General features: G+C 44.7%; 1 pseudogene; it reads right to left on the bottom strand.

Moving 5' to 3' along the window:
- The window catches only part of LOC141025694 (receptor-like protein EIX2), a 32,755-nt pseudogene that overhangs the window by 3,040 nt on the left and 2,789 nt on the right, over positions 1-26,926 (bottom strand).

Here is a 26,926-nt window from a genome sequence, read left to right as displayed (position 1 = left end):
AAGGAAGTTTTGCGGAGTCCAGGGGCCAGACGCCAGGGTCCCTGGCGTCTGGGTCCAGACGCCGGGAACCCTGGCGTCTGGCCCTGGAGTCTGAGAAGGACTCTTGCCTTTTGGGTGAAACCGACTTTGTGGAGGCTTTTACTCCAAGTTTCGACCCCAAGGCTCAACATATAAATAGAGGGGTAGGGCTAGCACCCAAGACACATCAAAAAACACCAAGCCGTGTGTCGGCAACCCCGTCCCCTCTAGTTTATCCTCCGTCATAGTTTTCATAGTGCTTAGGCGAAGCCCTGCGAAGATTGTTCTTCACCAACACCGTCACCACGCCGTCGTGCTGCCGGAACTCATCTACTACTTCGCCCCTCTTGCTGGATCGAGAAGGCGAGGACGTCATTGAGCTGAACGTGTGCTGAACGCGGAGGTGCCGTACGTTCGGTACTTGATTGGGACGGGTCGTGAAGGTGTACGACTACGTCAACCACGTTGATAAACGCTTCCGCTTACGGTCTACGAGGGTACGTAGACAACACTCTCCCCTCTCGTTGCTATGCATCACCATGATCTTGCGTGTGCGTAGGATTTTTTTTGAAATTACTACGTTCCCCAACAGTGGCATCCGAGCCAGGTTTTATGCGTAGATGTTATATGCACGAGTAGAACACAAGTGAGTTGTGGGCGATACAAGTCATACTGCTTACCAGCATGTCACACTTTGGTTCGGCGGTATTGTTGGATGAAGCGGCCCGGACCGACATTACGTGTACGCTTATGCGAGACTGGTTTTACCGCCGTGCTTTGCACACAGGTGACTAGCGGGTGTCAGTTTCTCCAACTTTAGTTGAACCGAGTGTGGCTATGCCCGGTCCTTGAGAAGGTTAAAACAACACTAACTTGACGAACTATCGTTGTGGTTTTGATGCGTAGGTAAGAACGGTTATTGCTCAGCCTGTAGCAGCCATGTAAAACCTGCAACAACAAAGTAGAGGACGTCTAACTTGTTTTTGCAGGGCATGTTGTGATGTGATATGGTCAAGGCATGATGCTATATTTTATTGTATGAGATGATCATGTTTTGTAACCGAGTTATCGGCAACTGGCAGGAGCCATATGGTTGTCACTTTATTGTATGCAATGCAATCGCCCTGTAATTGCTTTACTTTATCACTAAGCGGTAGCGATAGTCGTAGAAGCAATAGTTGGCGAGACGACAACGATGCTACGATGGAGATCAAGGTGTCGCGCCGGTGACGATGGTGATCATGACGGTGCTTCAAAGATGGAGATCACAAGCACAAGATGATGATGGACATATCATATCACTTATATTGATTGCATGTGATGTTTATATTTTATGCATCTTATTTTGCTTTGATTGACGGTAGCATTATAAGATGATCTCTCACTAAATTTCAAGATAAAAGTGTTCTCCCTGAGTATGCACCGTTGCCAAAGTTCGTCGTGCCCAGACACCACGTGATGATCAGGTGTGATAAGCTCTACGTCCATCTACAACGGGTGCAAGCCAGTTTTGCACACGCAGAATACTCAGGTTAAACTTGACGAGCCTAGCATATGCAGATATGGCCTCGGAACACTGAGGCCGAAAGGTCGAGCGTGAATCATATAGTAGATATGATCAACATAGTGATGTTCACCATTGAAAACTACTCACGTGATGATCGGTTATGGTTTAGTTGATTTGGATCACGTAATCACTTAGATGACTAGAGGGATGTCTATCTAAGTGGGAGTTCTTAAGTAATATGATTAATTGAACTTAAATTTATCATGAACTTAGTACCTGATAGTATTTTGCATGTCTATGTTTGTTGTAGATAGATGGCTCGTGCTGTTGTTCCGTTGAATTTTAATGCGTTCCTTGAGAAAGCAAAGTTGAAAGATGATGGTAGCAATTACACGGACTAGGTCTGTAACTTGAGGATTATCCTCATTGCTGCACAGAAGAATTACGTCCTGGAAGCACTGCTAGGTGCCAAACCTGCTGCAGGAGCAACACCAGATGTTATGAACGTCTGGCAGAGCAAAGCTGATGACTACTCGATAGTTCAGTGTGCCATGCTTTATGGCTTAGAACCGGGACTTCAATGACGTTTTGAACGTCATGGAGCATATGAGATGTTCCAGGATTTGAAGTTAATATTTCAAGCAAATGCCCGGATTGAGAAATATGAAGTCTCCAGTAAGTTCTATAGCTGCAGGATGGAGGAGAATAGTTTTGTCAGTGAGCATATACTCAGAATGTCTGGGTATAACAATCACTTGATTCAACTAGGAGTTAATCTTCCAGATGATAGCGTCATTGAAAGAATTCTTCAATCACTGCCACCAAGCTACAAGAGCTTCGTGATGAACTATAACATGCAAGGGATGGATAAGACGATTCCCGAGCTCTTCCCAATGCTAAAGGCTGCGGAGGTAGAAATCAAGAAGGAGCATCAAGTGTTGATGGTCAATAAGACCACCAGTTTCAATAAAAAGGGCAAAGGGAAGAAGAAGGGGAACTTCAAGAAGAACAGCAAACAAGTTGCTGCTCAAGAGAAGAAACCCAAGTCTGGACCTAAGCCTGAGACTGAGTGCTTCTACTGCAAGTAGACTGGTCACTGGAAGCGGAACTGCCCCAAGTATTTGGCGGATAAGAAGGATGGCAAGGTGAACAAAGGTATATGTGATATACATGTTATTGATGTGTACCTTACCAGAGGTCGTAGTAGCACCTGGGTATTTGATACTGGTTCTGTTGCTAATATTTGCAACTCGAAACAGGGACTAAAGATTAAGCGAACACTGGCTAAGAACGAGGTGACGATGCGCGTGGGAAATGGTTCCAAAGTCGATGTGATCGCCGTCGGCACGCTACCTCTACATCTACCTTCGGGATTAGTTTTAGACCTAAATAATTGTTATTTGGTGCCAGCGTTGAGCATGAACATTATATCTGGATCTTGTTTGATGCAAGACGGTTATTCATTTAAATCTAAGAATAATGGTTGTTCTATTTATATGAGTAATATCTTCTATGGTCATGCACCCTTGAAGAGTGGTCTATTTTTGATGAATCTCGATAGTAGTGATACACATATTCATAATGTTGAAGCCAAAAGATGCAGAGTTAATGATAGTGCAACTTATTTGTGGCACTGCCATTTGGGTCATATTGGTGTAAAGCGCATGAAGAAATTCCATACTGATGGACTTTTGGAATCACTTGATTATGAATCGCTTGGTACTTGCGAACCATGCCTCATGGGCAAGATGACTAAAACGCCGTTCTTCGGAACTATGGAGCGAGCAACTGATTTGTTGGAGATCATACATACTGATGTATGTGGTCCAATGAATGTTGAGGCTCGCGGCGGGTATCGTTATTTTCTCACCTTCACAGATGATTTAAGCAGATATGGGTATATCTACTTAATGAAACATAAGTCTGAAACATTTGAAAAGTTCAAAGAATTTCAGAGTGAAGTTGAAAATCATTGTAACAAGAAAATAAAGTTTCTACGATCTGATCGTGGAGGAGAATATTTGAGTTACGAGTTTGGTCTACATTTGAAACAATGCGGAATAGTTTCGCAACTCACGCCACCTGGAACACCACAGCGTAATGGTGTGTCCGAACGTTGTAATCGTACTTTACTAGATATGGTGCGATCTATGATGTCTCTTACTGATTTACTGCTATCGTTTTGGGGTTATGATTTAGAGACGGCCGCATTCACGTTAAATAGGGCAACATCAAAATCCGTAGAGACGACGCCTTATGAACTATGGTTTGGCAAGAAACCAAAGTTGTCGTTTCTTAAAGTTTGGGGCTGCGATGCTTATGTGAAAAAGCTTCAACCTGATAAGCTCGAACCCAAATCGGAGAAATGTGTCTTCATAGGATACCAAAGGAAACTGTTGGGTACACCTTCTATCACAGATCCGAAGGCAAGACATTCGTTGCCAAGAATGGATACTTTCTAGAGAAGGAGTTTCTCTCGAAAGAAGTGAGTGGGAGGAAAATAGAACTTGATGAGGTAACAGTACCTGCTCCCTTATTGGAAAGTAGTTCATCACAGAAACCGGTTCCTGTGATGTCTAAACCAATTAGTGAGGAAGCTAATGATGATGATCATGAAACTTCAAATCAAGTTAGTACCGAACCTCATAGGTCAACCAGAGTGAGATCCGCACCAGAGTGGTACAGTAATCCTATTCTGGAGGTTATGTTACTAGACCATGACGAACCTACGAACTATGAAGAAGCGATGATGAGCCCAGATTCCGCAAAATGGCTTGAGGCCATGAAATCTGAGATGGGATCCATGTATGAGAACAAAGTATGGACTTTGGTTGACTTGCCCGATGATCGGCAAGCCATCGAGAATAAATGGATTTTCAAGAAGAAGACTGACGCTGACGGTAATGTTACTGTCTATAAAGCTTGACTTGTTGCAAAAGGTTTTCGACAAGTTCAAGGGATTGACTATGATGAGACCTTATCACCCGTAGCGATGCTTAAGTCTGTCCGAATCATGTTAGCAATTGCCGCATTTTATGATTATGAAATTTGGCAAATGGATGTAAAAACTGCATTCCTGAATGGATTTCTGGAAGAAGAGTTGTATATGATACAACCGGAAGGTTTTGTCGATCCAAAGGGAGCTAACAAAGTGTGCAAGCTCCAGCAATCCATTTATGGACTGGTGCAAGCCTCTCGGAGTTGGAATAAACATTTTGATAGTGTGATCAAAGCATATGGTTTTATACAGACTTTTGGAGAAGCCTGTATTTACAAAAAAGTGAGTGGGAGCTCTGTAGCATTTCTGATATTATATGTGGATGACATATTGTTGATTGGAAATGATATAGAATTTCTGGATAGCATAAAGGGATATTTGAATAAGAGTTTTTCAATGAAGGACCTCGGTGAAGCTGCTTATATATTGGGCATCAAGATCTATAGAGATAGATCAAGACGCTTAATTGGACTTTCACAAAGCACATACCTTGACAAAGTTTTGAAGAAGTTCAAAATGGATCAAGCAAAGAAAGGGTTCTTGCCTGTGTTACAAGGTGTGAAGTTGAGTAAGACTCAATGCCCGACCACTGCAGAAGATAGAGAGAAAATGAAAGATGTTCCCTATGCTTCAGCCATAGGCTCTATCATGTATGCAATGCTGTGTACCAGACCTGATGTGTGCCTTGCTATTAGTTTAGCAGGGAGGTACCAAAGTAATCCAGGAGTGGATCACTGGACAGCGGTCAAGAACATCCTGAAATACCTGAAAAGGACTAAGGATATGTTTCTCATTTATGGAGGTGACAAAGAGCTCATCGTAAGTGGTTACGTCGATGCAAGCTTTGACACTGATCCGGACGATTCTAAATCGCAAACCGGATACGTGTTTATATTGAACGGTGGAGCTGTCAGTTGGTGTAGTTCTAAACAAAGCGTCGTGGCGGGATCTACGTGTGAAGCGGAATACATTGCTGCTTCGGAAGCAACAAATGAAGGAGTCTAGATGAAGGAGTTCATATCCGATCTAGGTGTTATACCTAGTGCATCGGGTCCAATGAAAATATTTTGTGACAATACTGGTGCAATTGCCTTGGCAAAAGAATCCAGATTTCACAAGAGAACCAAGCACATCAAGAGACGCTTCAACTCCATCCGGGATCAAGTCCAGGTGGGAGACACAGAGATTTGCAAGATACATACGGATCTGAATGTTGCAGACCCGTTGACTAAGCCTCTTCCACGAGCAAAACATGATCAGCACCAAGGCTCCATGGGTGTTAGAATCATTACTGTGTAATCTAGATTATTGACTCTAGTGCAAGTGGGAGACTGAAGGAAATATGCCCTAGAGGCAATAATAAAGTTATTATTTATTTCCTTATATCATGATAAATGTTTATTATTCATGCTAGAATTGTATTAACCGGAAACATAATACATGTGTGAATACATAGACAAACAAAGTGTCACTAGTATGCCTCTACTTGACTAGCTCGTTGACCAAAGATGGTTATGTTTCCTAGCCATAGACAAAGAGTTGTCATTCGATTAACGGGATCACATCATTAGGAGAATGATGTGATTGACTTGACCCATTCCGTTAGCTTAACACTTGATCGTTTAGTATGTTGCTATTGCTTTCTTCATGACTTATACATGTTCCTATGACTATGAGATTATGCAACTCCCGTTTACCGGAGGAACACTTTGTGTGCCACCAAACGTCACAACGTAACTGGGTGATTATAAAGGTGCTCTACAGGTGTCTCCAAAGGTACTTGTTGAGTTGGCGTATTTCGAGATTAGGATTTGTCACTCCGATTGTCGGAGAGGTATCTCTGGGCCCACTCGGTAATGCACATCACTATAAGCCTTGCAAGCATTGCAACTAATGAGTTAGTTGCGGGATGATGTATTACGGAACGAGTAAAGAGACTTGCCGGTAACGAGATTAAACTAGGTATTGAGATACCGACGATCGAATCTCGGGAAAGTAACATACCGATGACAAAGGGAACAATGTATGTTGTTATGCGGTTCGACCGATAAAGATCTTCATAGAATATGTAGGAGCCAATATGGGCATCCAGGTTCCTCTATTGGTTATTGACCAGAGAAGTGTCTCGGTCATGTCTACATAGTTCTCGAACCCGTAGGGTCCGCACGCTTAACGTTCATTGACGATATAGTACTATATGAGTTATGTATGTTGATGACCAAATGTTGTTCGGAGTTTCGGATAAGATCACGGACAAGACGAGGAACTGCGGAATGGTCCGGAGATAAAGTTTGATATATGGGATAATAGTGTTTGGACTCCAGAAGGGTTCCAGAATTCACCGGAAGGGGTTCCGGATGTTTCCCGAAATGTCTGGGTACGAGAACACTTTATTTGGGCCAAAGGGGAAAGCCCACAAGGTTTTTGGAAAGTGCAAAAGGAAGTTTTGCGGAGTCCAGGGGCCAGACGCTAGGGTCCATGGTGTCTGGGTCCAGACGCCGGGAACCCTGGCGTCTGGCCCTGGAGTCCGAGAAGGATTCTTGCCTTTCGGGTGAAACCGACTTTGTGGAGGCTTTTACTCCAAGTTTCGACCCCAAGGCTCAACATATAAATAGAGGGGTAGGGCTAGCACCCAAGACACATCAAGAAACACCAAGCCGTGTGTCGGCAACCCCGTCCCCTCTAGTTTATCCTCCGTCATAGTTTTCGTAGTGCTTAGGCGAAGCCCTGCGAAGATTGTTCTTCACCAACACCGTCACCACGCCGTCGTGCTGCCGGAACTCATCTACTACTTCACCCCTCTTGCTGGATCGAGAAGGCGAGGACGTCATCGAGCTGAACATGTGCTGAACGCGGAGGTTCCGTACGTTCGGTACTTGATCGGGACGGATCGTGAAGGTGTACGACTACATCAACCGCGTTGATAAACGCTTCCGCTTATGGTCTACGAGGGTACATAGACAACACTCTCCCCTCTCGTTGCTATGCATCACCATGATCTTGCGTGTGCGTAGGAATTTTTTGAAATTACTACGTTCCCCAACATCTTGTCCATCACATCATTCTCTAATGATGTTATCCCGTGTAGGAGAACGTAGCAGAAATTCAAAATTTTCTACGCATCACCAAGATCAATCTATGGAGTTTACTAGCAACGAGAGGGAAGGAGTGCATCTACATACCCTTGTAGATCGCGAGCGAAAGCGTTCAAGAGAACGGGGTTGATGGAGTCGTACTCGTCGTGATCCAAATCACCGATGATCCTAGCGCCGAACGGACGGCACCTCCGCGTTCAACACACGTACGGAGCAGCGACATCTCCTCCTTCTTGATCCAGCAAGGGGGGAGGAGAGGTTGATGGAGATCCAGCAGCACGACGGCGTGGTGGTGCAAGTAGCGGGATTCCAACAGGGCTTCGCCAAGCGCTGCGGGAGGAGGGAGATGTGTCACGGGAGGGAGAGGGAGGCGCCAGGGCTTAGGTATTGCTGCCCTCCCTCCCCCCACTATATATAGGGCCAAGGGAGAGGGGGGGGGGGCGCAGCCTTGGCCCTTCCTCCAAGGAAGGGTGCGGCCAGGGAGGAGTCCATCCTCCCCAAGGCACCTCGGAGGTGCCTTCCCCCTTTAGGACTCTCCCTTTCCCTTATCTCTTGGCGCATGGGCCTCTTGGGGCTGGTGCCCTTGGCCCATATAGGCCAAGGCGCACACCCCTACAGCCCATGTGGCCCCCCGGGGCTGGTGGACCCCCGGATCCCTTTCGGCACTCCCGGTACAATACCGATAATGCGCGAAACTTTTCCGGCGACCAAAATAAGACTTCCCATATATAAATCTTTACCTCCGGACCATTCCGGAACTCCTCGTGACGTCCGGGATCTCATCCGGGACTCCGAACAACTTTCGGGTTACCGCATACTAATATCTCTATAACCCTAGCGTCACCGAACCTTAAGTGTGTAGACCCTACGGGTTCGGGAGACATGCAGACATGACCGAGACAACTCTCCGGTCAATAACCAACAGCGGGATCTGGATACCCATGTTGGCTCCCACATGCTCGTCGATGATCTCATCGGATGAACCACGATGTCGAGGATTCAATCAATCCCGTATACAATTCCCTTTGTCTATCGGTATGGTACTTGCCCGAGATTCGATCGTCGGTATCCCGATACCTTGTTCAATCTCGTTACCGGCAAGTCTCTTTACTCGTTCCGTAACACATCATCCCGTGATCAACTCCTTGGTCACATTGTGCACATTATGATGATGTCCTACCGAGTGGGCCCAGAGATACCTCTCCGTTTACACGGAGTGACAAATCCCAGTATCCATTCGTGCCAACCCAACAGACACTTTTGGAGATACCTGTAGTGCACCTTTATAGCCACCCAGTTACGTTGTGACGTTTGGTACACCCAAAGCATTCCTACGGTATCCGGGAGTTGCACAATCTCATGGTCTAAGGAAATGATACTTGACATTAGAAAAGCTCTTAGCAAACGAACTACACGATCTTGTGCTATGCTTAGGATTGGGTCTTGTCCATCACATCATTCTCCTAATGATGTGATCCCGTTATCAACGACATCCAATGTCCATGGTCAGGAAACCGTAACCATCTATTGATCAACGAGCTAGTCAACTAGAGGCTTACTAGGGACATGGTGTTGTCTATGTATCCACACATGTATCTGAGTTTCCTATCAATACAATTTTAGCATGGATAATAAACGATTATCATGAACAAGGAAATATAATAATAACCAATTTATTATTGCCTGTAGGGCATATTTCCAACAGTCTCCCACTTGCACTAGAGTCAATAATCTAGTTCACATCACCATGTGATTAACACTCACATGTCACATCACCATGTGACCAACATCCAAAGAGTTTACTAGAGTCAACAATCTAGTTCACATCACTATGTGATTAACACTCAATGAGTTCTGGTTTGATCATGTTATGCTTGTGAGAGAGGTTATTAGTTAACGGGTCCGAACCATTCAGATCCGTGTGTGCTTTACGAATATCTATGTCATCTTGTGGATGCTACCACGCGCTACTTGGAGCCATTTCAAATAACTGCTCTACTATACGAATCCGGTTTACTACTCAGAGTCATCCGGATTAGTGTCAAAGTTCGCATCGACGTAACCCTTTACAACGAACTCCTTTTCACCTCCATAATCGAGAAGATTCCTTAGTCTACTAGATACTAAGGATAAGTTCGACCGCTGTCATGTGATCCATTCCCGGATCACTATTGTACCCCTTGACCAACTCATGGCAAGGCACACTTCATGTGCGGTACACAGCATAGCATACTGTAGAGCCTGCGTCTAAAGCATAGGGGACGACCTTCGTCCTTTCTCTCTCTTCTGCTGTGGTCAGGTCTTGAGTCTTACTCAATAGTCACACCATGTAACACAGCCAATAACTCCTTCTTTGCTGATCTATTTTGAACTCCTTCAAAATCTTGTCACGGTGTGCGTTCTTTGAAAGTATCATCAGGCGTCTTGATCTATCTCTATAGATCTTGATGCCCAATATGTAAGCAGCTTTATCCAGGTCTTCCTTTGAAAAAACTCCTTTCAAACAACCCTTTATGCTTTCCAGAAATTTTACATCATTTTGGATCAACAATATGTCATTCACATATACTTATCAGAAATGTTGTAGCGCTCCCACTCACTTTATTGTAAATACAAGTTTCTAACAAACTTTGTATAAACCCAAAAACTTTGATCACTCCATCAAAGCGTATATTCTGACTCCGAGATGCTTGCTCTAGTCCATGGAAGGATCGCTGGAGCTAGCATACCTTTTAGCATCCTTAGGATCGACAAAACCTTTCTGATTGTATCACATACAACCTTTCCTTACGAAAACTGGTAAGGAAACTTGTTTTGACATCCATCTGCCTATTTCATAAATGCAGCTAATGCTAACATGATTCCGACGGACTTAAGCATCGCTACGGATGAGAAAATCTCATTGTGGTCAACTCCTTGAACTTGTGAAAATACTCTTTGCCACAAGTCGAGCTTCATAGACGGTAACATTACCGTCCATGTCCGTCTTCTTCTTAAAGATCCATTTATCTCAATGGCTTGCCGATCATCGGGCAAGTTCACCAAAGTCCATGCTTTGTTCTGATATATGGATCCTATCTCGGATTTCATGGCTTCTAACCATTTGTCGGAATATGGGCCCACCATCGCTTCTCCATAGCTCGTAGGTTCAGTATTGTCTAACAACATGATATCTAAGACAGGATTACCGTACCACTCAGGAGTAGTACATATCCTTGTCGACCTACGAGGTTTGGTAGTGAATTGATCCTAAGTTTCATGATCACTATCATAAGCTTCCTCTTCAATTGGTGTAGGTGCCACAGGAACAACTTCTTGTGCCCTGCTATACACTAGTTGAAGTGACGGTTCAATAACCTCATCAAGTCTCTACCATCCTCCCACTCAATTCTTTCGAGAGAAACTTTTCCTCGAGAAAGGACTCGTTTCTAGAAGCAATCACTTTTGCTTCCAGATCTGAAATAGGAGGTATACCCAACTGTTTTGGGTATTCTATGAAGATGCATTTATCCGCTTTGGGTTCGAGCTTATTAGCCTGAAACTTTTTCACATAAGCATCGCAGCCCGAAACTTTTAAGAAACGACAACTTAGGTTTCTCTAAACGGTGTCGTCTCAACGGAATTGCGTGGTGTCCTATTTAAAGTGAATGCGGTTGTCTCTAATGCCTAACCCATAAACGATAGTGGTAATTCGATAAGAAACATCATGGTATGCACCATATCCAATAGGGTGCAGTTATGATGTTCGGTCACACCATCATACTGTGGTGTTCCAGGCGGTATTAATTGTGAAACACTTTCCACAATGTCTTAATTGTGCGCCAAACTCGTAACTCAGATACTCATCTCTATGATCATATCACAGACATTTTATCCTCTTGTCACGACGATCTTCAACTTCACTCTGAAATTACTTGAACCTTTCAATAATTCAGACTTGTGTTTCATCAAGTAAATACACTCAGCATCTACTCAAATCATCTGTGAAGTAAGAACATAACGATATCCACTGCATGCCTCAGCACTCATTGGACTGCACACATCAAATGTATTACTTCCAACAAGTTTCTCTCTTGTTCCATCTTACTGAAAACGAGGCCTTTCAGTCATCTTGCCCATGTGGTATGATTTGCATGTCTCAAGTGATTCAAAATCAAGCGAGTCCAAACGATCCATCTGTATGGAGTTCCTTTATGCATATATACCAATAGACATGGTTCGCATGTCTCAAAAACGAGTGAGTCCAAAGATCCATCTATATGGAGCTTCTTCATGCGTTCTATACCAATATGACTCAAATGGCAGTGCCACAAGTATGTGGTACTATCATTACTATTTTATATCTTTTGGCACGAACATGTGTATCACTGCGATCGAGATTTATTTTAGGTGCAAGACCATTGAAGGTATTATTCAAATAAACAGAGTAACCATTATTCTCCTTAAATGAATAACCGTATTGCGATAAACATAATCCAATCATGTTTATGCTCAACGTAAACACCCAATAACAATTATTTAGGTTTAACACCAATCTCGATGGCAGAGGGAGCATGCGATGCTTGATCACATCAACCTTGGAAACACTTCCAACACATATCGTCATCTCACCTTTAGCTAGTCTCCGTTTATTTCGCAGCTTTTATTTCGAGTTACTAACATTTAGCAACCGAACCGGTATCTAATACCCTGGTGCTGCTAGGAGTACTAGTAAAGTACACATTCATATAATGTATATCCAATATACTTCTGTCGACCTTGCCTGCCTTCTCATCTACCAAGTATCTAGGGTAGTTCTGCTTCAGTGACCATTCCCCTCATTACAGAAGCACTTAGTCTCGGGTTTGGGTTCAACCTTGGGATTCTTCACTAGAGCAGCAAATGATTTGCCGTTTCATGAAGTATCCCTTTTACCCTTGCCCTTCTAGAAACTAGTGGTTTTACTAACCATCAACAATTGATGCTCCTTCTTGATTTCTACTTTCGCTGTGTCAAACATCGCGAGTAGCTCAAGGATCATCATATCTATCCCTGATATGTTATAGTTCATCACGAAGCTCTAATAGCTTGGTGGCAGTGACTATGGAGAACCATCACTATCTCATCTGGAAAATTAACTCCCACTCGATTCAAGCGATTGTGGTACTCAGACAATCTGAGCACATGCTCAACGATTGAGCTTTTCTCCCTTAGTCTGCAGGCTTAAGAAACTTGTCAGAGGTCTCATACCTCTTGACGTGGGCACTAGTCTGAAATCTCAATTTCAGTCTTCGGAACATCTCATATGTTCTGCGATGTTTCAAAAACGTCTTTGGTGCCACAATTCTAAACCGTTAGCATTACGCACTGAACTATCACGTAGTCATCAAAACGTGTATGTCAGATGTTCCGCAACATCTACAGACGACGCTGAGGTTCGGCACACCGAGCGGTGCATTAAGGACATAAGCCTTCTGTGCAGCAATGAGGACAATCCTCAGTTTACGGACCTAGTCCGCATAATTGCTACTACCAACTTTCAACTAAATTTTCTCTAGGAACATATCTTAAATAGTAGAGCTAAAGCACAAGCTATGACATAATTTGCAAAGACCTTTTGACTATGTCCATGATAATGAAGTTCATCTGATTATTTAATGAACTCCCACTCAGATAGACATCCCTCTAGTCATCTAAGTGATACATGATCCGAGTCAAACTAGGCCGTGTCCGGTCATCACGTGAGACGGACTAGTCATCATTGGTGAACATCTCCATGTTGATCGTATCTGCTATACGACTCATGTTCGACCTTTCGGTCTCTTGTGTTCCGAGGCCATGTCTGTACATGCTAGGCTCGTCAAGTCAACCTAAGTGTTTCGCATGTGTTCCGAGGCCATATCTGTACATGCTAGGCTCGTCAACACCCATTGTATTCGAACGTTAGAATCTATCACACCCGATCATCACGTGGTGCTTCGAAACAATGAACCTTCGCAGCGGTGCACAGTTAGGGGGAACACATCTCTTGAAATTTTAGTGAGGGATCATCTTATTTATGCTACCGTCATTCTAAGCAAATAATATGTAAACATGATAAACATCACATGCAAATCATAAAGTGACGTGATATGGCCAATATCATCTTGCGCCTTTGATCTCCATCTTCGAGGCGTGGCATGATCACCTTCGTCACCGGCATGACACCATGATCTCCATCATCATGATCTCCATCATCGTGTCTTCATGAAGTTGTCTCGCCAACTATTACTTCTACTACTATGGCTAACGGTTAGCAATAAAGTAAAGTAATTACATGGCGTTTTCATTGACACGCAAGTCATACAATAAATTAAGACAAATCCTATGGCTCCTGCCGGTTGTCATACTCATCGACATGCAAGTCGTGATTCCTATTACAAGAACATGATCAATCTCATACATCACATATATCATTCATCACATCCTTTTGGCCATATCACATCACATAGCATACCCTGCAAAAACAAGTTAGATGTCCTCTAATTGTTGTTGCATGTTTTACGTGGCTGCTATGGGATTCTAGCAAGAACGTTTCTTACCTACGCAAAAGCCACAACGTGATATGCCAATTTCTATTTACCCTTCATAAGGACCCTTTTCATCGAATCCGATCCGACTAAAGTGGGAGAGACAGACACCCGCTAGCCACCTTATGCAACTAGTGCATGTCAGTCGGTGGAACCTGTCTCACGTAAGTGTACGTGTAAGGTCGGTCCGGGCCGCTTCATCCCACGATGCCGCCGAATGAAGATAAGACTAGTAACGGCAAGTAAATTGACAAAATCGACGCCCACAACTACTTTGTGTTCTACTCGTGCATAGAAACTACGCATAGACCTAGGTCATTATGCCACTGTAGGAGAACGTAGCAGAAATTCAAAATTTTCTACGCATCACCAAGATCAATCTATGGAGTTTACTAGCAATGAGAGGGAAGGAGTGCATCTACATACCCTTGTAGATCGCGAGCAGAAGCGTTCAAGAGAACGGGGTTGATGGAGTCGTACTCGTCGTGATCCAAATCACCGATGATCCTAGCGCCGAACGGACGGCACCTCCGCGTTCAACACACGTATGGAGCAGCGACGTCTCCTCCTTCTTGATCCAGCAAGGGGGAGGAGAGGTTGATGGAGATCCAGCAGCACGACGGCGTGGTGGTGGAAGTAGCGGAATTCCAACAGGGCTTCGCCAAGCGCTGCGGGAGGAGGGAGATGTGTCACGGGAGGGAGAGGGAGGCGCCAGGGCTTAGGTATTGCTGCCCTCCCCCCACTATATATAGGGCCAAGGGAGAGGGGGGCGCAGCCTTGGCCCTTCCTCCAAGGAAGGGTGCGGCCAGGGAGGAGTCCATCCTCCCCAAGGCACCTCGGAGGTGCCTTCCCCCTTTAGGACTCTCCCTTTCCCTTATCTCTTGGCGCATGGGCCTCTTGGGGCTGGTGCCCTTGGCCCATATAGGCCAAGGCGCACACCCCTACAGCCCATGTGGCCCCCCGGGGCTGGTGGACCCCCTTGGTGGACCCCCGGACCCCTTTCGGCACTCCCGGTACAATACCGATAATGCGCGAAACTTTTCTGGCGACCAAAATAAGACTTCCCATATATAAATCTTTACCTCCGGACCATTCCGGAACTCCTCGTGACGTCCGGGATCTCATCCGGGACTCCGAACAACTTTCGGGTTACCGCATACTAATATCTCTATAACCCTGACGTCACCGAACCTTAAGTGTGTAGACCCTACGGGTTCAGGAGACATGCAGACATGACCGAGACGACTCTCCGGTCAATAACCAACAGCGGGATCTGGATACCCATGTTGGCTCCCACATGCTCCTCGATGATCTCATCGGATGAACCACGATGTCGAGGATTCAATCAATCCCGTATACAATTCCCTTTGTCTATCGGTATGGTACTTGCCCGAGATTCGATCGTCGGTATCCCGATACCTTGTTCAATCTCGTTACCGGCAAGTCTCTTTACTCGTTCCATAACACATCATCCCGTGATCAACTCCTTGGTCACATTGTGCACATTATGATGATGTCCTACCGAGTGGGCCCAGAGATACCTCTCCGTTTACACGGAGTGACAAATCCCAGTCTCGATTCGTGCCAACCCAACAGACACTTTTGGAGATACCTGTAGTGCACCTTTATAGCCACCCAGTTACGTTGTGACGTTTGGTACACCCAAAGCATTCCTACGGTATCCGGGAGTTGCACAATCTCATGGTCTAAGGAAATGATACTTGACATTAGAAAAGCTCTTAGCAAACGAACTACACGATCTTGTGCTATGCTTAGGATTGGGTCTTGTCCATCACATCATTCTCCTAATGATGTGATCCCGTTATCAACGACATCCAATGTCCATGGTCAGGAAACCGTAATCATCTATTGATCAACGAGCTAGTCAACTAGAGGCTTACTAGGGACATGGTGTTGTCTATGTATCCACACATGTACCTGAGTTTCCTATCAATACAATTTTAGCATGGATAATAAACGATTATCATGAACAAGGAAATATAATAATAACCAATTTATTATTGCCTCTAGGGCATATTTCCAACATCCCGTTCATCAAATGACAACACATGTCTATGGCTAGGAAACTTAACCATCTTTGATTAACGAGCTAGTCAAGTAGAGGCATACTAGGGACACTCTGTTTGTCTATGTATTCACACATGTACTAAGTTTCCGGTTAATACAATTCTAGCATGAATAATAAACATTTATTGTGAAATAAGGAAATAAATAATAACTTTATTATTGCCTCTAGGGCATATTTCCTTCAGTATCCCACTTGCACTAGAGTCAATAATCTAGTTCACATCGCTATGTGATTTAACACCAATAGTTCACATCACCATGTGATTAACACCAATAGTTCACATCGCCATGTGACCAACACTCAAAGTGTTTACTAGAGTCAGTAATCTAGTTCGCATCGCCATGTGATTAACACCCAAAGAGTACTAAGGTGTGATCATGTTTTGCTTGTGAGAGAAGTTTAGTCAACGGGTCTGCCAAATTCAGATCCGTATGTATTTTTGCAAATTTCTATGTCTACAATGCTCTCCACGGAGCTACTTTAGCTAATTGCTCCCACTTTCAATATGTATCCGGATTGTGACTTAGAGTCATCCAGATCGGTGTCAAAGCTTGCATCGACATAACTCTTTACGACGAACTCTTTATCACCTCCATAGCCGAGAAATATTTCTTTAGTCCTCTAAGGATAATTTTGACCGCTGTCCAGTGATCTACTCCTAGATAAAAATTGTACTCCCTTGCCAAACTCAGGGTAGGGTATACAATACGACTGGTACACAGCATGTCATACTTTATAGAACCTATGGCTGTGGCATAGGGAATGACTTTCATTCTCTCTCTATCTCCTGCCGTGGTCGGGCTTTGAGTCTTACTCAACTTCACACCTTGCAACACAGGTAAGAACTCTTTCTTTGACTGTTACATTTTGAAATACTTCAAAAACTTGTCAAGGTATGTACTCATTGAAAAAACTTATCAAGCGTCTTGATCTATCTCTATAGATCTTGATGCTCAATATGTAAGCAGCTTCACCGAGGTCTTTCTTTGAAAAACTCCTTTCAAACACTCCTTTATGCTTTTCAGAAAATTCTACATCATTTCCGATCGACAATATGTCATTCACATATACTTATCGGAAAGGCTGTAGTGCTCCCACTCACTTTCTTGTAAATACAGGCTTCACCGCAAGTCTGTATAAAACTATATGCTTTGATCAACTTATCAAAGCGTATATTCCAACTCCGAGATGCTTGCACCAGTCCATAGATGGATCGCTGGAGCTTGCATATTTTGTTAGCACCTTTAGGATTGACAAAACCTTCTGGTTGCATCATATACAACTCTTCTTTAATAAATCCATTAAGGAATGCAGTTTTGTTTATCCATTTGCCAGATTTCATAAAATGCGGCAATTGCTAACATGATTCAGACAGACTTAAGCATCGCTACGAGTGAGAAAAACTCATCGTAGTCAACACCTTGAACTTGTCGAAAACCTTTCGCGACAAGTCGAGCTTTGTAGATAGTAACACTACCATCAGTGTCCGTCTTCCTCTTGAAAATCCATTTATTCTCAATGGCTTGCCGATCATCGGGCAATTCTACCAAAGTCCATACTTTGTTTTCATACATGGATCCTATCTCAGATTTCATGGCCTTAAACCATTTTGCGGAATCTGGGCTCATCATCGCTTCCTCATAGTTCATAGGTTTGTCATGGTCTAGTAACATGACTTCCAGAAGCGGATTACCGTACCACTCTGGTGCGGAACGTACTCTGGTTGACCTACGAGGTTCGGTAGTAAATTGGTCTGAAGTTTCATGATCATCAACATTAACTTCCTCACTAATTGGTGTAGGCATCACTGGAACTGATTTCTGTGATGAACTACTTTCCAATTCCGGAGAAGGTACAATTACCTCATCAAGTTCTACTTTCCCCCCACTCACTTCTTTTGAGAGAAATTCCTTCTCTAGAAAGTAGCCATTTTTAGCTACGAATATCTTGCCTTCGGATCTGTGATAGAAGGTGTACCCAATAGTTTCTTTTGGGTATCCTATGAAGACGCACTTCTCCGATTTGGGTTCGAGCTTATAAGGTTGAAGCTTTTTTACATAAGCATCGCAGCCCCAAACTTTAAGAAACGACAACTTAGGTTTCTTGCTAAACCACAGTTCATATGGTGTCATCTCAATGGATTTAGATGGTGCCTATTTAACGTGAATGCAGCTGTCTCTAATGCATAACCCCAAAACGATACTGGTAAATCGGTAAGAGACATTATAGATTGCACCATATCTAATAAAGTACGGTTATGACGTTCGGACACACTCCTTCATCTAGACTCCTTCATTTGTTGCTTCCGAAGCAGCAATGTATTCTGCTTCACACGTAGATCCCGCCACGACACTTTGTTTAGAACTACACCAACTGACAGCTCCACCGTTCAATATAAACACGTATCCGGTTTGCGATTTAGAATCGTCCGGATCAGTGTCAAAGCTTGCATCGACGTAACCACTTACGACGAGCTCTTTGTCACCTCCATAAACGAGAAACATATCCTTAGTCCTTTTCAGGTATTTCAGGATGTTCTTGACCGCTGTCCAGTGATCCACTCCTGGATTACTTTGGTACCTGTTGGAAATATGCCCTAGAGGCAATAATAAATGGTTATTATTATATTTCTTTTTTCATGGTAATTGTCTATTGTTCATGCTATAATTGTGTTGTCCGGAAATCGTAATGCATGTGTGAATACATAGACCACAACGTGTCCCTAGTAAGCCTCTAGTTGACTAGCTCGTTGATCAACAGATAGTCATGGTTTCCTGACTATGGACATTGGATGTCATTGATAACGGGATCACATCATTAGGAGAATGATGTGATGGACAAGACCCAATCCTAAGCATAGCTCAAAGATCGTGTAGTTCGTTTGCTAGAGCTTTTCCAATGTCAAGTATCTTCTCCTTAGACCATGAGATCGTGCAGCTCCCGGATACCGTAGGAGTACTTTGGGTGTGCCAAACGTCACAACGTAACTGGGTGACTATAAAGGTACACTATGGGTATCTCCAAAAGTGTCTGTTGGGTTGGCACGGATGGAGACTGGGATTTGTCACTCCGTATGACGGAGATGTATCTCTGGGCCCACTCGGTAATGCATCATCATAATGAGCTCAATGTGACTAAGGAGTTAGTCACGGGATCATGCATTGCGGTACGAGTAAAGAGACTTTCCGGTAACGAGATTGAACAAGGTATTGGGATACCGACGATCGAATCTCGGGCAAGTAACATACCGATTGACAAAGGGAATTGTATATGGGATTAATTGAATCCTCGACATCGTGGTTCATCCGATGAGATCATCGTGGAACATGTGGGAGCCAACATGGGTATCCAGATCCCGCTGTTGGTTATTGACCGAAGAGGTGTCTCGGTCATGTCTGCATGTCTCCCGAACCCGTAGGGTCTACACACTTAAGGTTCAGTGACGCTAGGGTTGTAGAGATATGAGTATGCGGAAACCCGAAAGTTGTTCGGAGTCCCGGATGAGATCCCGGACGTCACGAGGAGTTCCGGAATGGTCCGGAGGTGAAGAATTATATATAGGAAGTCAAGTTTCGGCCACCGGGAAAGTTTCGGGGGTCACCGGTATTGTACCGGGACCACTGGAAGGGTCCCGGGGGTCCACCGGGTGGGGCCACCTATCCCGGAGGGCCCCATGGGCTGAAGTGGGAAGGGAACCAGCCCTTAGTGGGCTGGGGCGCCCCCCATGGGCCTCCCCCCTGCGCCTAGGGTTGGAAACCCTAGGGTGGGGGGGCGCCCCACTTGCCTTGGGGGGCAAGTCTCCCCCCTGGCCGCCGCCCCCCTCCAGATGGGTCTTGGCCAGCGCCCCCCCTCCGAGGGGGCCTATGTAAAGGGGGGGGGAGGGAGGGCAGCAACAGAACAGCCTTGGGCGCCTCCCTCCTCCCCTGCAACACCTCTCCCTCTCGCAGAAGCTCGGCGAAGCCCTGCCGAGATCCCGCTACATCCACCACCACGCCGTCGTGCTGCTGGATCTCCATCAACCTCTCCTTCCCCCTTGCTGGATCAAGAAGGAGGAGAACGTCGCTGCTCCGTACGTGTGTTGAACGCGGAGGTGCCGTCCGTTCGGCACTCGGTCATCGGTGATTTGGATCACGGCGAGTACGACTCCATCAACCTCGTTCATTGGAACGCTTCCGCTCGCGATCTACAAGGGTATGTAGATGCACTCCTTTCCCCTCGTTGCTAGTATACTCCATAGATGGATCTTGGTGAGCGTAGGGAAATTTTAAAATTCTGCTACGATCCCCAATAGTGGCATCATGAGCCAGGTTTATGCGTAGTTACTATGCACGAGTAGAACACAAAGTAGTTGTGGGCGTTGATGTTGCAAATTCTTCTTGCCGCTACTAGTCTTATCTTGTTTCGGCGGCATTGTGGGATGAAGCGGCCCGGACCGACCTTACACGTACGCTTACGTGAGACAGGTTCCACCGACTGACATGCACTAGTTGCATAAGGTGGCTAGCGGGTGTCTGTCTCTCCCACTTTAGTCGGAACGGATTCGATGAAAAGGGTCCTTATGAAGGGTAAATATAAATTGGCATATCACGTTGTGGTCATACGTAGGTAAGAAACGTTCTTGCTAGAAACCTACAAGCCACGTAAAAAAACTTGCAACAACAATTAGAGGACGTCTAACTTGTTTTTGCAGCATGTGCTATGTGATATGATATGGCCAGAAGATGTGATGAATGATATATGTGATGTATGAGATTGATCATATTCTTGTAATAGGAATCATGACTTGCATGTCGATGAGTATGACAACCGGCAGGAGCCATAGGAGTTGTCTTTATTATTTTGTATGACCTGCATGTCATTGAATAACGCCATGTAAATTACTTTACTTTATTGCTAAACGCGTTAGCCATGTAAGTAGAAGTAATCGTTGGCGTGACAACTTCATGAAGACACAATGATGGAGATCATGGTGTCATGCCGGTGACGAAGATGATCATGGTGCCCCGAAGATGGAGATCAAAGGAGCAAAATGATATTGGCCTTATCATGTCACTATTTGATTGCATGTGATGTTTATCATGTTTTGCATCTTATTTGCTTAGAACGACGGTAGTAAGTAAGATGATCCCTTATAATAATTTCAAGAAAGTGTTCACCCTAACTGTGCACCGTTGCGAAGGTTCGTTGTTTCGAAGCACCACGTGATGATCGGGTGTGATAGATTCTAACGTCCGCATGCAACGGGTGTTGACGAGCCTAGCATGTACAGACATGGCCTCGGAACACACGCAATACACTTAGGTTGACTTGACGAGCCTAGCATGTACAGACATGGCCTCGGAACACGGAGGACCGAAAGGTCGAGCATGAGTCGTATAAAAGATACGATCAACATGGAGATGTTCACCGATCTTGACTAGTCCGTCTCACGTGATGATCGGACACGGCCTAGTTAACTCGGATCATGTTTCACTTAGATGACTAAAGGGATGTCTGTCTGAGTGGGAGTTCATTGAATAATTTGATTATATGAACTTAATTATCATGAACTTAGTCTAAAATCTTTACAATATGTCTTGTAGATCAAATGGCCCACGTTGTCCTCAACTTCAACGCGTTCCTAGAGAAAACCAAGCTGAAAGATGATGGCAGCAACTATACGGACTGGGTCCGGAACCTGAGGATCATCCTCATAGCAGCCAAGAAAGATTATGTCTTAGAAGCACCTCTAGGTGAAGCACCAATCCCAGAGAACCAAGACGTTATGAACGCTTGGCAATCACGTGCTGATGATTACTCCCTCGTTCAGTGCGGCATGCTTTATAGTTTAGAACCGGGGCTCCAAAAGCGTTTTGAGAAGCATGGAGCATATGAGATGTTCGAGGAGCTGAAAATGGTTTTCCAAGCTCATGCCCGGGTCGAGAGATATGAAGTCTCCGACAAGTTCTTCAGCTGTAAAATGGAGGAGAATAGTTCTGTTAGTGAGCACATACTCAGAATGTCTGGGTTGCACAACCGCTTGTCTCAGCTGGGAGTTAATCTCCCGGATGACGCGGTCATTGATAGAATCCTTCAGTCGCTTCCACCAAGCTACAAGAGCTTTGTGATGAACTTCAATATGCAGGGGATGGAAAAGACCATTCCTGAGGTATATTCGATGCTGAAATCAGCGGAGGTGGAGATCAGAAAAGAACATCAAGTGTTGATGGTGAATAAAACCACTAAGTTCAAGAAGGGCAAGGGTAAGAAGAACTTCAAGAACGACGGCAAGGGAGTTGCCGCGCCCGGTAAGCCAGTTGCCGGGAAGAAGCCAAGGAATGGACCCAAGCCTGAGACTGAGTGCTTTTATTGCAAGGGAAGTGGTCACTGGAAGCGGAACTGCCCCAAATACTTAGCGGACAAGAAGGCCGGCAACACCAAAGGTATATGTGATATACATGTAATTGATGTGTACCTTACCAGTACTCGTAGTAGCTCCTGGGTATTTGATACCGGTGCGGTTGCTCATATTTGTAACTCAAAACAGGAACTGCGGAATAAACGGAGACTGGCAAAGGACGAGGTGACGATGCGCGTCGGGAATGGTTCCAAGGTTGATGTGATCGCCGTCGGCACGCTACCTCTGCATCTACCTACGGGATTAGTTTTAAACCTCAATAATTGTTATTTAGTGCCAGCTTTGAGCATGAACATTGTATCTGGATCTCGTTTAATTCAAGATGGCTACTCATTTAAATCCGAGAATAATGGTTGTTCTATTTATTTGAGAGATATGTTTTATGGTCATGCCCCGCTGGTCAATGGTTTATTCTTGATGAATCTCGAACGTGATGTTACACATATTCATAGTGTGAATACCAAAAGATGTAAAGTTGATAACGATAGTCCCACATACTTGTGGCACTGCCGCCTTGGTCACATTGGTGTCAAGCACATGAAGAAGCTCCATGCAGATGGACTTTTGGAGTCTCTTGATTATGAATCATTTGACACGTGCGAACCATGCCTCATGGGTAAGATGACCAAGACTCCGTTCTCCGGAACAATGGAGCGAGCAACCAACTTATTGGAAATCATACATACCGATGTGTGCGGTCCAATGAGTGTTGAGGCTCGCGGAGGATATCGTTATATTCTCACTCTCACTGATGATTTAAGTAGATATGGGTATGTCTACCTAATGAAACACAAGTCTGAAACCTTTGAAAAGTTCAAGGAATTTCAGAGTGAGGTTGAGAATCAACGTGACAGAAAAATAAAATTCTTACGATCAGATCGTGGTGGAGAATATTTAAGTCACGAATTTGGTGCGCACTTAAGGAAATGTGGAATCGTTTCACAACTCACGCCGCCTGGAACACCTCAGCGAAACGGTGTGTCCGAACGTCGTAATCGCACTCTATTGGATATGGTGCGATCTATGATGTCTCTTACCGATATACCGCTCTCATTTTGGGGCTATGCTTTAGAGACTGCCGCATTCACTTTAAAAAGGGCTCCGTCGAAATCCGTTGAGACGACACCGTATGAATTATGGTTTGGGAAGAAACCTAAGCTGTCGTTTCTAAAAGTTTGGGGATGCGATGCTTATGTCAAGAAACTTCAACCTGAAAAGCTCGAACCCAAGTCAGAGAAATGCGTCTTCATAGGATACCCTAAGGAAACTATTGGGTATACCTTCTACCTCAGATCCGAAGGCAAGATCTTTGTTGCCAAGAATGGGTCCTTTCTGGAGAAAGAGTTTCTCTCGAAAGAATTGAGTGGGAGGAAAGTAGAACCTGATGAGGTGATAGTCACCCCTTCCGAACCGGAAAGTAGCGCAGCGCGGGAAGATGTTCCTGTGGTGCCTACACCGACTGGGGAGGAAGTTAATGATGATGATCATGAGCTTCGGATCAAGTTACTACTGAACTTCGTAGGTCCACAAGGACACGTTCCGCACCAGAGTGGTACGGCAACCCTGTCCTGGAAATCACGTTGTTAGACAACGGTGAACCTTCGAACTATGAAGAAGCGATGGCGGGCCCGGATTCCGACAAATGGCTAGAAGCCATGAAATCCGAGATAGGATCCATGTATGAAAACGAAGTATGGACTTTGACTGACTTGCCCGATGATCGGCGAGCCATAGAAAATAAATGGATCTTTAAGAAGAAGACAGACGCAGATGGTAATGTGACCATCTATAAGGCTCGACTTGTCGCTAAGGGTTATCGACAAGTTCAAGGGGTTGACTACGATGAGACTTTCTCACCCGTAGCAAAGCTGAAGTCCGTTCGAATCATGTTAGCAATTGCCGCATACTATGATTATGAGATATGGCAGATGGACGTCAAAACGGCATTCCTTAACGGCTTCCTTAAGGAAGAATTGTATATGATGCAGCCGGAAGGTTTTGTCGATCCTAAGAATGCTAACAAAGTATGCAAGCTCCAGCACTCAATCTATGGGCTGGTGCAAGCATCTCGGAGTTGGAACATTCGCTTTGATGAGATGATCAAAGCGTTTGGGTTTACACAGACTTATGGAGAAGCCTGTGTTTACAAGAAAGTGAGTGGGAGCTCTATAGCATTTCTCTTATTATATGTGGATGACATATTATTGATGGGAAATGATATAGAATTCTTGGAAAGTATAAAGGCCTATTTGAATAAGTGTTTTTCAATGAAGGACCTTGGAGAAGCTGCTTATATATTAGGCATCAAGATCTATAGAGAAAAATCAAGACGCCTCATTGGTCTTTCATAGAGTACGTACCTTGACAAGATATTGAAGAAGTTCAATATGGATCAGTCCAAGAAGGGGTTCTTGCCTGTATTGCAAGGTGTGCAATTGAGCACGGCTCAATGCCCGACCACGGCAGAAGATAGAGAAAAGATGAGTGTCACCCCCTATGCCTCGGCCATAGGGTCTATTATGTATGCCATGCTGTGTACCAGACCTGATGTAAACCTTGCCGTAAGTTTGGTAGGAAGGTACCAAAGTAATCCCGGCATGGAACACTGGACAACGGTCAAGAATATCCTGAAGTACCTGAAGAGGACTAAGGATATGTTTCTCGTTTATGGAAGTGACGAAGAGCTCGTCGTAAAGGGTTACGTCGACGCTAGCTTCGACACAGATCTGGATGACTCAAAATCACAAACCGGATACGTGTATATTTTGAATGGAGGAGCAGTAAGCTGGTGCAGTTGCAAGCAAAGCGTCGTGGCGGGATCTACATGTGAAGCGGAGTACATGGCAGCCTCGGAGGCAGCACATGAAGCAGTCTGGATGAAGGAGTTCATTACCGACCTAGGGGTGATTCCCAATGCGTCGGGCCCGATGACTCTCTTCTGTGACAACACTGGAGCTATTGCCCTTGCGAAGGAGCCCAGGTTTCACAGGAAGACCAGGCATATCAAGCGTCGCTTCAATTCCATTCGTGAAAGTGCTCAAAATGGAGACATAGATATTTGTAAAGTACATACGGACCTGAATGTAGCAGATCCGTTGACTAAACCTCTCCCTAGAGCAAAACATGATCAACACCAGGACGCAATGGGTGTTCGATTCATCACAATGTAACTAGACTATTGACTCTAGTGCAAGTGGGAGACTGTTGGAAATATGCCCTAGAGGCAATAATAAATGGTTATTATTATATTTCTTTGTTCATGGTAATTGTCTATTGTTCATGCTATGATTGTGTTATCCGGAAATCGTAATACATGTGTGAATACATAGACCACAACGTGTCCCTAGTAAGCCTCTAGTTGACTAGCTCGTTGATCAACAGATAGTCACGGTTTCCTGACTATGGACATTGGATGTCATTGATAACGGGATCACATCATTAGGAGAATGTTGTGATGGACAAGACCCATCCTAAGCATAGCATAAAAGATCATGTAGTTTCGTTTGCTAGAGCTTTTCCAATGTCAGGTATCTATTCCTTAGACCATGAGATCGTGCAACTCCCGGATACCGTAGGAGTGCTTTGGGTGTGCCAAACGTCACAACGTAACTGGGTGACTATAAAGGTACACTACGGGTATCTCCAAAAGTGTCTGTTGGGTTGGCACGGATCGAGACTGGGATTTATCACTCCGTATGACGGAGAGGTATCTCTGGGCCCACTCGGTAATGCATCATCATAATGAGCTCAATGTGACTAAGGAGTTAGTCACGGGATCATGCATTGCGGTACGAGTAAAGAGACTTGCCGGTAACGAGATTGAACAAGGTATTGGGATACCGACGATCGAATCTCGGGCAAGTAACATACCGATTGACAAAGGGAATTGTATACGGGATTGATTGAATCCTCAACATCGTGGTTCATCCGATGAGATCATCGTGGAACATGTGGGAGCCAACATGGGTATCCAGATCCCACTGTTGGTTATTGACCGGAGAGGCGTCTCGGTCATGTCTGCATGTCTCCCGAACCCGTAGGGTCTACACACTTAAGGTTCGGTGACGCTAGGGTTGTAGAGATATGAGTATGCGGAAACCCGAAAGTTGTTCAGAGTCACGGATGAGATCCCGGACGTCACGAGGAGTTCCGGAATGGTCTGGAGGTGAAGAATTATATATAGGAAGTCAAGTTTCGGCCACCGGGAAAGTTTCGGGGGTCACCGGTATTCTACCGGGACCACCGGAAGGGTCCCGGGGGTCCATCGGGTGGGG

Source organism: Aegilops tauschii, chromosome 6, assembly GCF_002575655.3.
Source record: "Aegilops tauschii subsp. strangulata cultivar AL8/78 chromosome 6, Aet v6.0, whole genome shotgun sequence".
In the NCBI taxonomy this organism is placed as follows: domain Eukaryota; kingdom Viridiplantae; phylum Streptophyta; class Magnoliopsida; order Poales; family Poaceae; genus Aegilops; species Aegilops tauschii.
The sequence above is the reverse complement of the archived record's forward strand: the minus strand, read 5'-3'. Positions and strand labels throughout refer to the sequence as shown.